The following is a 9,212-nucleotide window of genomic DNA, read 5'->3' on the forward strand; positions in this document are numbered from 1 at the left end:
GGCCCCCCAGATCTCATGCTCTTTGCACATTGCAAAATATAGTCATGCCTTCCCAAGAGACCCCCAAAGTCTTAACTCATTCCAGCATTAACTCAAAAGTCCCAAGTCCAAGTCCAACGTCTCATCTGAAGATGAGTTCCTTTCACCTATAAGCCTGTAAAAATGAAAACAAGTTATTTACTCCTGAGATACAATGGGGGCATAGGCATTAGGTAAACATTCCTGTTCCAAAAGGGAGAAATCAGTCAAAAGAAAGGGGTTATAGGTCCCAAGCAAGTCCAAAACCCAGCCGGGTAATCATTCAATCTTAAGGCTCCAAAATAATCTCCTTTAACTCCATGTCCCACAATCAGGGCACACTGGTGCAAGGGGTGGGCTCCCAAGGCTTTGGGCAGCTCTGTTCCTGTGGCTTTGCAGAATTCAGTCCCCACAGCTGCTCTTACAGATTGGAGATGAGGGCCTGCCTCTTTTCTAGGTGCAGGGTGCAAGCTGCTGGTGATCTACCATTCTGGGGTCTGGATGGTGGGAGCCCCCTTCCTGCAGCTCCACTAGGCATTGCCCCAGCAGGGACTCTGTGTGGGGCATTCAACCCCACATTTTCCCTCCAATGTGAGGGCTCTGCTCTGCCCCTGCAGCAGCCTTCTTCCTGGGCTCCCAGGCTTTCTCATACAATCTAAATGGAGGCTGCCAAGCCTTCTACAGTCTTGCACTCTGCATACCTATAGGCTTAACACCACATGGAAGCTGCCAAGGCTTATGGCTTCAACCCTCTGAAATAGCAGCCTGAGCTGTGTCTAGGGTCCTCTAAGCAAAGGGTGGAGCTGGAACAGCCTAGATGCAGGCAGGGAGCAGTGTCCTGAGGCTGTGCAGGGCAGTAGGGCCCTGGGCCTTGACAATGAAACCATTCTTTCCTCCTAGGCCTCTGGGCCTGTGATGGGAGGGTTGTTGAAGATCTCTGAAATGGCTCTGAGGCCTATTTCCTATTGTGTCAATTATTAGCACTGCATCAATTATTAGCACTTGGTTCCCTTTTAGTTATGCAAATCTCTCTAACAAGTGGTTACTCCACAGCCTGCTTGAGCTCCTCTCCTGAAAAAGCTTTTTCTTTCTGTCTCACATGGCCAGGCTGCAAATTTCCCAAACTTTTATGTTCTGCTTTACCTTTAAATATAACTTCTAACTTTAATTCATTTATTTCTTCCTGCAATGGAGCATAAGGAGTTAGAAGCAGCCAGGCCACATCTTGAATGCTTTGCTGCTTAGAAATTTCTGGCCGGGTGTGGTGGGCTCACACCTGTAATCCCAGCACTATGGGAGGCCAAGGTGGGTGGATCACGAGGTGAGGAGATCAAGACCATCCTGGCCAACATGGTGAAACCCTGTCTCTACTAAAAATACAAAAAAATTAGCTGGGTGTGGTGGCGCATGCCTGTAGTCCCAGCTACTCGGGAGGCTGAGGCAGGAGAATTGCTTGAACCCAGGAGGCAGAGATTGCAGTGAGCCGAGATTGTGCCACTGCACTCCAGCCTGGCAACAGAGCAAGACTCACTCTCAAAGAAATTTCTTTGGCTGGGTGTGGTGGCTCACATCTGTAATCCCAGAACTTTGGGAGGCCAAGGCGGGCGGATCATGTCAGGAGATCGAGACCATCCTGGCTAACACGGTGAAACCCTGTCTCTACTAAAAATACAAAAAATTAGCTGGGCATGGTGGCGGGCGCCTCCTCTTTACCCTGAATACAAGAGACCCTAATAGGTAGGCAGGAGTATCATTGCCCCTGTTCAGCATGAAGAAGTTACAGAAGACGGACCTTCATCCTTCTGCAACCCCTAGGATTAAGGGTCCTCTTGTAAAAGGGAAAGGGGAGATACGTAGGAAGCATTCAAACCAGGGCGACTCCATTTTGAATACGGGCTAAGAAAAATGAAGCTGGATCACCAACTGGCAATTAAGGGCTGCACAGCCTACAATTGCCTTGCTCAATTAATTTTAAAAAGAGGCCACCTCATGCTAATAATGATAGCTGTGGTGGTTTTTACAAAAAAGAGAAGGGGGGTATGTTGGGAGAAAAGCTGAGTGTTGGGAGAGAAGCTGAGGCAGGGCTTGCATGTCTGTTAGACATGCTGGCTCCTTGCTTCTAGCACTCCCATCATTTCAAGCAGCCATATGTTTCTCATTCACTCGATACACTGTTTCCTTTCAACCCCCACATCCTCACCACCTGTTTGTTTGTTTGAACACCAATAAATAGAGTGGATTCCCAGAGCTCAAGGCCTTCGCAGCCACCACCCTTGTGACGCCCTCTGGTCCTACTCTGTCTCTCAAACTGTCTTTTTCTCATTCCTTTGTCTCCTCTGGACTTTGTCGCCCCCCACGACCTGGTGTTGGTTCTGATCACCCCAATAGGCACAGAAGACAGAAGAACAGATTTCCTGTTCCGGAATGATTTCCAGACCACCCCACCTCCAGGCTTGGCACCCACTGCATGGACTGCCTAGCTTTGGCCCAACTTGTTGCCCTCTCTCTTACTCCCTCTTTCAAGTTCCTCTCTAAGTCCCCTTTCTTAGGCAAAGGGAGTGAGCGCTCTCCATTCCTGCGCCTAAAGTTTCCAGACTCAACTTTGCACAGCCCAAGCACATCAGAGCTCTTGGCTGCAGGAGAGGCCTTCCAGGCCATAAGCAGCACGAAGGACCAGTGGGGACCTGGCAGTTAGCACTCCTTCTTTCATAGGAGGCATCCCTTGAGTGGCACTTGTGGTTTTAAGTAGCAATTTTCCCCCTCCCTTTAGGTTATTTTCCAATAGAAGGCTGAGGCAATCTATGATCTTTATGTCATTCTTTCATTTACTCACTTATCCATCCAATACATATATTGAGCAAAGTCAGTGTGCTAAGTGCAGATGCTGGGGGAACAAATACAGACAGGCTTGTTTCCAGAAGCAAGCTAATGGATTGCTCACCTCACCTGTGGGCTATGGTGACAGTGGAAATGATTTATGCCCTGGGTATTGCCCTATGCACCAAAACCTAAACTCATAAGATCTTATTGAGGGGAGCGAGTATTCTTTACCTTGCAAAATGATTCAGTGCAGGATTAAATAAAGCTGGAGAATTTTAGAATTTGAAAAGACGTCAGGGGACCTGCTCCTTCAATCCCTTCATTAGTTACCAGTGAAAAATCATATTTAAAAAGCTTAAGAGACTTGCTTAGAGTTATTCAGCAATGCAAGAGCCAGCGGGTCAGAACCAGCACTGTTTTATTCATTCTCAGTGCTGGTCTCTTTCCATCAGGCCCTGTATGATGCAGAGATGCTCCAGCGATGCTGCTGCTGCTGCTAACCAGGTCAATATTTATCGAGTGCTTTCTGTGCCAGACACAGTTGTAAGTGCTTTTTACATGTTACAGCATTGCTCTCACAGCAATCCTGTTAACAACACTGAGACAGAGCTGAGACACAGAGAGATTAGACAACTTGTCTAAGGTCACACAGCTCAGAAGGACTGGTCTCGGGCTTCTTATCCATTTGTCTTTTGAGCCCATGCTCTGAACCACAACACTGCGGCTTTTTCTTTAGAATGACTCCCTGACCAGCAGTCCCTATAGAGAAATGTGTTTCCACTCACATATTGAAAGAAAAGTACTTCTGTATTGAACAATGTTTCAGTGCTTTTAAAACCAAAGCTTGGTATCATACCTTTTGGCAGCTCTTTTAAAGTTGTCATATATAGAGCTGCCACTAAAACTTGTAAAGCTTTGTGGATAAAAGCAGCATGAAAAGCAGTTCATATGATGTGTGTGACAACAAACAGAATTGTGATCCAAATTACGGGTGAAATGGAACAGTGGCCCCCGGGAGGCTAGCAATACCTGCAGAGGCTTACAAAGTGAGCTGTTTGTAAATAAAGCCATTCAAACATCAATTGTGTGTCGTTTTCCTGAGAAGCAACTGTATTTAAGGGACTGCTTATGCAAAATCAAGTTCTTCTTAGCAAGGATTGCTTTAAATATTCTGACTTGAATGAAGGCCAGTCATGTTCTGCCATTTTCAAAACTTTTCTAACTGAAGTCTTAGAGTTGATTTTCTTTTCATTTGTGATTAATTTCCCAGAATAACATTCCCAGCTCCCAGCCCACCCAGCGTTTATAGATTCTGAGTGTAGGAAGTCCTAGTAAAGCCCAGAATCTAAAACAAGTAAGACCAGTCAGTTCTCTAGTTAGCTTTTTTCCTTCAAGTTGTTAGCAAAATAAACTCTGGAAAGCCTAAACTTTAATGCACCCATCTCAGCAACATCTCCTGTAACGACGGAAAGGCACAGAAAAGAAGAAAAGGGAACATTATTAATCTTGTGGGAACGCTGGAGTTTTGTCTATTATCACAAGCAGCGGGAGCCCCAAGTCATTTAAATCCTCTGGGGGTGGGAAACATAATTATTTGCAAGGGAGCATTATTACCTAAGTACAAATGGGTTGCTATTTGTTTTCTCTGTTCTTTGTGATGATTACAGGCTGGGGATGGTGTTTAGTAACAGGATCCAGCAGGTCAGTTATGACAACTTCATCACTGTCATTAACCCCTTTTGTTTGCAGTGAACACAAAAAGCTGTTCACTATCAAGAGAGTCAAGAAACAGAGAAAGAAGAGGGGGTGGAGAAAGTGAGACAACCAAAGAGACAGCCAGGGAACAGAAATTCATACACTATGAACACCAGAAAAAAATACCCCTGGGTAATTGAGTCACCTGACTCAAATGGTGTAGGGGCCTCAGTTAGAGGATCAAATTTTGGACTCCTTGGTCTTTCTGCCAAAACAGTAATTGCTCATACTTATAAATACAAATGTTTTTGCCATTTTGGTTCCTAGAAATGCCCTAGATGGAGATGTTACTTTTGGTAAGGGGTCTTCCTGCTTCAAGTATAATGACTGTGAACAACTAGTTTCAGTATCTTCTCTAGCATGCCAGGGTAAAATGAAGCAAAATAAATAGAGGAAGTGCTATAATCTTTATTGAGGATCTACCAGGTGCCAGGAAAGATGCATTTTTCTTTTTTTTTTTTTTTTGTGAGACAGGGTCTCACTCTGTCACCCAGCCTGGGGTGCAGTGGTGCAATCTTGACTGACTGCAGCTTCCACTTACTGGGTTCAAGCAATTCTTGTGCCCCAGCCTGCCAAGTAGCTGGGATTACAGGCGTGCACCACCATGCCTGTCTAATTTTTCTATTTTCAATAGAGACAGGGTTTTGCCATGTTGGCCAGGCTGGTCTTGAGCTACTAGCCTCAAGCTATCCACCTGCCTCGGCCTCCCAAAGTGCAGGATTACAGGTGTGAGCCGCCACACCCGACAAGTTGAATTTTTATGTGCTTTTTCTCCCCTGTCTTCTCAACAAGCCGGGGGTAAAAGGCCTCATTTCCACTTTTCCTATGAGAACAACAAAGTAGAAAGAGGTAAAAGACTGCCTCTAAGATCACCCAGCAGAGAGCAGGGATTTGATTTCAGGTGTGTCTTGTTCCAAACTTACTACACCGTGCTGCCGGGGCAAAAATAGAGCAAAAAGCAAAACCCAAAAGGTTCTTAACTGAAGTTAAAGATGACCAAGAAAATGTAGGCAGATGTCAGGTATGATCATGCGGGTGCTCAAATGATAAACAGACACATTGAGAGAAATTGTATTAATTAAATCATAAAAACATGTTCTGCTTTTCTGGGGAATTTACTGCTCCATGTGGGGTGACCCTTGACAAGACATTCTGTCTTCCTGTTTTTTTTTTTGTTTTTGTTTTTGGGACGGAGTCTCACTCTGTCACCCAGGCCGAGTGCAGTGGTGCAATCTTGGCTCACTGCAAGCTCCGCCTCCCAGGTTCAGGTCATTCTCTTGTCTCAGCCTCTGGAGTAGCCGGACCTACAGGTGCCTGCCACCACACCCAGCTATTTTTTGTTTTTTTTTCTATTTTTGTAGAGATGGGGTTTCACTGTGTTAGCCAGGATGGTCTCGATCTCCTGACCTCGTGATTTGCCTGCCTCAGCCTCCCAACTGCCTTCCTGTTTTTAAGGGGGGGAAAAAAAGTGGGTAGAAGATGAAAGTTTGATATTTGGCTCATGCATAGCTTTGTCTCATTAATATATTTTGTGCTTGCCTGTCATTTCAGCTTTCTGCTGCCAGACCAAGCTCCTTCGACTGCCATTCCTACTTCTGACACTCCTCTTGTCCTTTTCGGGACAACTTTATGCCTATTGTGCCTTGGGTCTTGAGAAGCATGTGGTAAAACTGGCCAGTGGTGATGGCAGGCATAGCAGGGAATCAGACTGAGGGGGGCTGCCAGGTGGGAGAGAAAACAAAAGAGAGAAACAGGCTACTTGATGACGGAATCAGGTTGCTTCTGCAATGACATTACATGAAATAATCCGAAATTTGACCTTAACTGTATCTGGTGGGTCCCGTTAACCCTGTAAGTTATGGACAGAACATTTACTCAAATTGTAGCAAAGTCTAGGCTCATGGGAACACGTGACCAATTCAGGTGAATGAAAGGGACTTTAAAACATTAATTTCCAGCTTAGGTCTTCCTAAGACTGCCTGCGTGTTCCTTAACACCACTCCAGCCTGAGTGTCACATGGATCCTGAATGTGGATTTGGGTGCACACTGCTGAAAAATAAGAAGCAACTGAAAACCCCAGGCAGCAGGGTGGAGTGATGATGAAAGACACCGAGACCTATCGGGAAGCTGGAAATTTCCCCCAGCTTCGGTGTTTGGGCTGTATCTCGCTTTTCCACTTCCCTAAATCACCCCCGTGGTGCGAGTGTGCTCGCAGCAGATGCTCCCTAATTGTCTCTTGTATTTGTAGCAGGATGAGCAACAGACAAAACTCCTCAGACACCAAGTTAAAGAAGGAAGGGGTTTATTCAGCCGCGGGCATCGGCAAGACTCCCATCTCAAGAGCTGAGCTCCCCGAGTAAGCAATTCCTGTGCCTTCAACTCTTAAGTGGGTGCGTGTGAGAGGGTCGTGATTGATTGAGCAAGCCTGGGGGTAAGTGACTGGGGGCTGCACGCACCGGTAAGTAGATCGGAACAAGACAGGATAGGGATTTTTCACAATGCTTTTCTATACAATGTCTGTAATCTCTAGATAACATAACCGATTAGGTCAGGGGTTATGTTACTACCAGGCCCAGGGTGTGGCGCTGGGCTGCCGGCTTGTAGATTTCATTTCTGCCTTTCAGTTTTTACTTTTTCTTTCGTTGGTCGCAGAAACTAGGTATAAGACAATATGAGAGGTGGTCTCCTCCCTTATATTGACAGTAAAACCCCAAGGGCAGGAATACTCTATTTCTCAACACCATTTCAACAACCAAACTAAAACCTCTCACCTGAGTGTAAGGGAGTGGTGACCTTCTTAAGCCGGGAGCTCTTCCATCAGGGGGTTCCCTAAGGGCATCTCTGTTCCTAGCGGGGGAGCCGTCACCCCACTTTGCTCTGCTTAGCCTGAGACACGCAATTTTCTCCAGCTTTTACTCTTCGCTGAATTCTCAAGGCGGGGTTGGGGGATGTTCAGGGTCAGGAGGGAGGTTGGGGGCCAGGCCGCTGGACGCTGTTCACCGGTAGCTCTGACCAGAGCAGGAGTTTCATCACCACCTGCGGGGACAGGTGGGACACATGCATTTCCGGGGCCATCCTAGACCTCCTGGAGGATGCTGATTGACACTGTCCAGTTTGAGAACTACTGTGTCCCCGGAGCAGAGGCCTCCCCATTGCCCTTGGGTAGCGGGCGTCGGGCACAGGGCTTCTCTGGATGAGCGGGGCGAGCATGAGAGCACATGGAACTGGGGGCGGGAGGTCGGGGCAGCCAAGGAGGAGAAGGAGGAGGCGGAGGGGGAGGGAGGGGAGGAAGAAGAGGAGGAGGAGTCCTTTGTGGCCACCCGGAGGGGAGAAACTTGGTTGGGGGGCGCCAACCGAGCTGGCCGCTGGGACTCTGCACCCAGGTGCGCCAACCCTTGGGCGTGCGTTCCCCGCAGACCCTCGCTGAAGGAGCTGTGGGCGGCGCGCGGCAACCCCGGCGGGCTACAGATTACACCGCTTGCAGGGCGCTGCTGGGGCGCGCAGAGCGGGGCTGCCCCAGGGTGGCTCCCCCAGGTTGGGGCGCGGCGGGCGGCGGCCGCGGGCGCGCGTCCCATCCTGGTCCCCAGTAACTGCCACTGCCGCTGCCAAAGCTCGCCAACATGGCGGACCTGGAAGCCGTGGTGGCCGATGTCAGTTACCTGATGGCCATGGAGAAGAGCAAGGCGACCCCGGCCGACCACGCCTGCAAGAGGACCGTCCTGCCCGAACCCACGTATCACCTGCCCCGGCCCGCGCCGCCCCCTGCGGCCGCCAGCGACCCCCTGCGTCCGGGAGAATCGGGCGCTGAGCCGTCGCTGTCCCGGAGCGGGTGACACAGCGGAGCGGGCGATGCGGGGCCGGCCTCCTGGCTCCAGTCTCTGAAATGGGGCATCGGAGGACCGGTGGGGGGCACTCCGGGAGAGAGCGCTCCAAAGTGCCTGGCGCCGCGCCCTGCGCGCAGCTAGCGCCCCAGCAAGGGGCTGGTTATGACTTGGCTGGACCAGTTCCATCCCTGTCGCCCCCTCCCCCCAGCCCTGTCCTCTCGTGTCCCATCCCCGTGGTTCTACCTGTTGCATTGGTGTGGTCCCTTTGGGCTCCTTGCCTGTCACTCGTTTGCGCTCCATCCTGGTCGCTCCTTCTTCCCGGGCTCTGTGGTTCCCCTTTCCAACTCCATCCTCTCAGCTCCCTCTGGGCCGATTATCTGGGGACTGCAGGCTTGTTGCTTACTGTCTGAGGTAGTTAAACTGCTGTTTTCAGTGCTTGCTCTTCTTGAAGTCCCTAAGTCTAGTCACCTTCTTCGTCTCCTCTTCTATTGTCTGCCCAGGCAGGATTTTGACCCACTCAGTATTCTTTTTGGTGCCAAATGTGTCACCTGAGCTGCTTTCCTCAACTTGCAGATCTACTGGTAGTACTTTATTAAAAAATTGAAATGGGATTCATTTAAAAAGGCACTTGAATGGGTGATTCCAGACAGGAATTTGTTGTTAAATTATCAAAGGAGGGCCTGATTGAATTGGCAAGGGGCTCGGTGAGGTCCATACCAAGTTGCAATTTTCCCTCAAATGATTTATTATTAAGGAACTAGTAAAATTTTTTGCCAGCTCATGTCATTAGCACT

At 48.7% G+C, this 9,212-nt stretch overlaps 1 long non-coding RNA gene across 3 annotated transcripts; it reads right to left on the minus strand.

The window, feature by feature from the left end:
* Positions 1-8,845, minus strand: LOC129395005 (uncharacterized). 3 transcript variants are annotated; one of them, XR_008622480.2, is made up of 3 exons: positions 8,662-8,844; positions 7,366-7,630; positions 1-154 (listed from the first exon to the last, which is right to left on the minus strand). It is a non-coding gene; the product is annotated as an uncharacterized LOC129395005 (long non-coding RNA). The 3 variants fall into 3 exon arrangements; XR_008622481.2 differs by lacking the exon at positions 1-154 and adding an exon at positions 4,525-6,311 and having other exon boundaries at positions 8,662-8,845; XR_008622479.2 differs by lacking the exon at positions 1-154 and adding an exon at positions 6,894-7,249 and having other exon boundaries at positions 8,662-8,841.
* Between the last annotated feature and the right edge of the window lie 367 nt (positions 8,846-9,212).

This window comes from Pan paniscus, chromosome 23 (assembly GCF_029289425.2).
Source record: "Pan paniscus chromosome 23, NHGRI_mPanPan1-v2.0_pri, whole genome shotgun sequence".
NCBI lineage: Eukaryota > Metazoa > Chordata > Mammalia > Primates > Hominidae > Pan > Pan paniscus.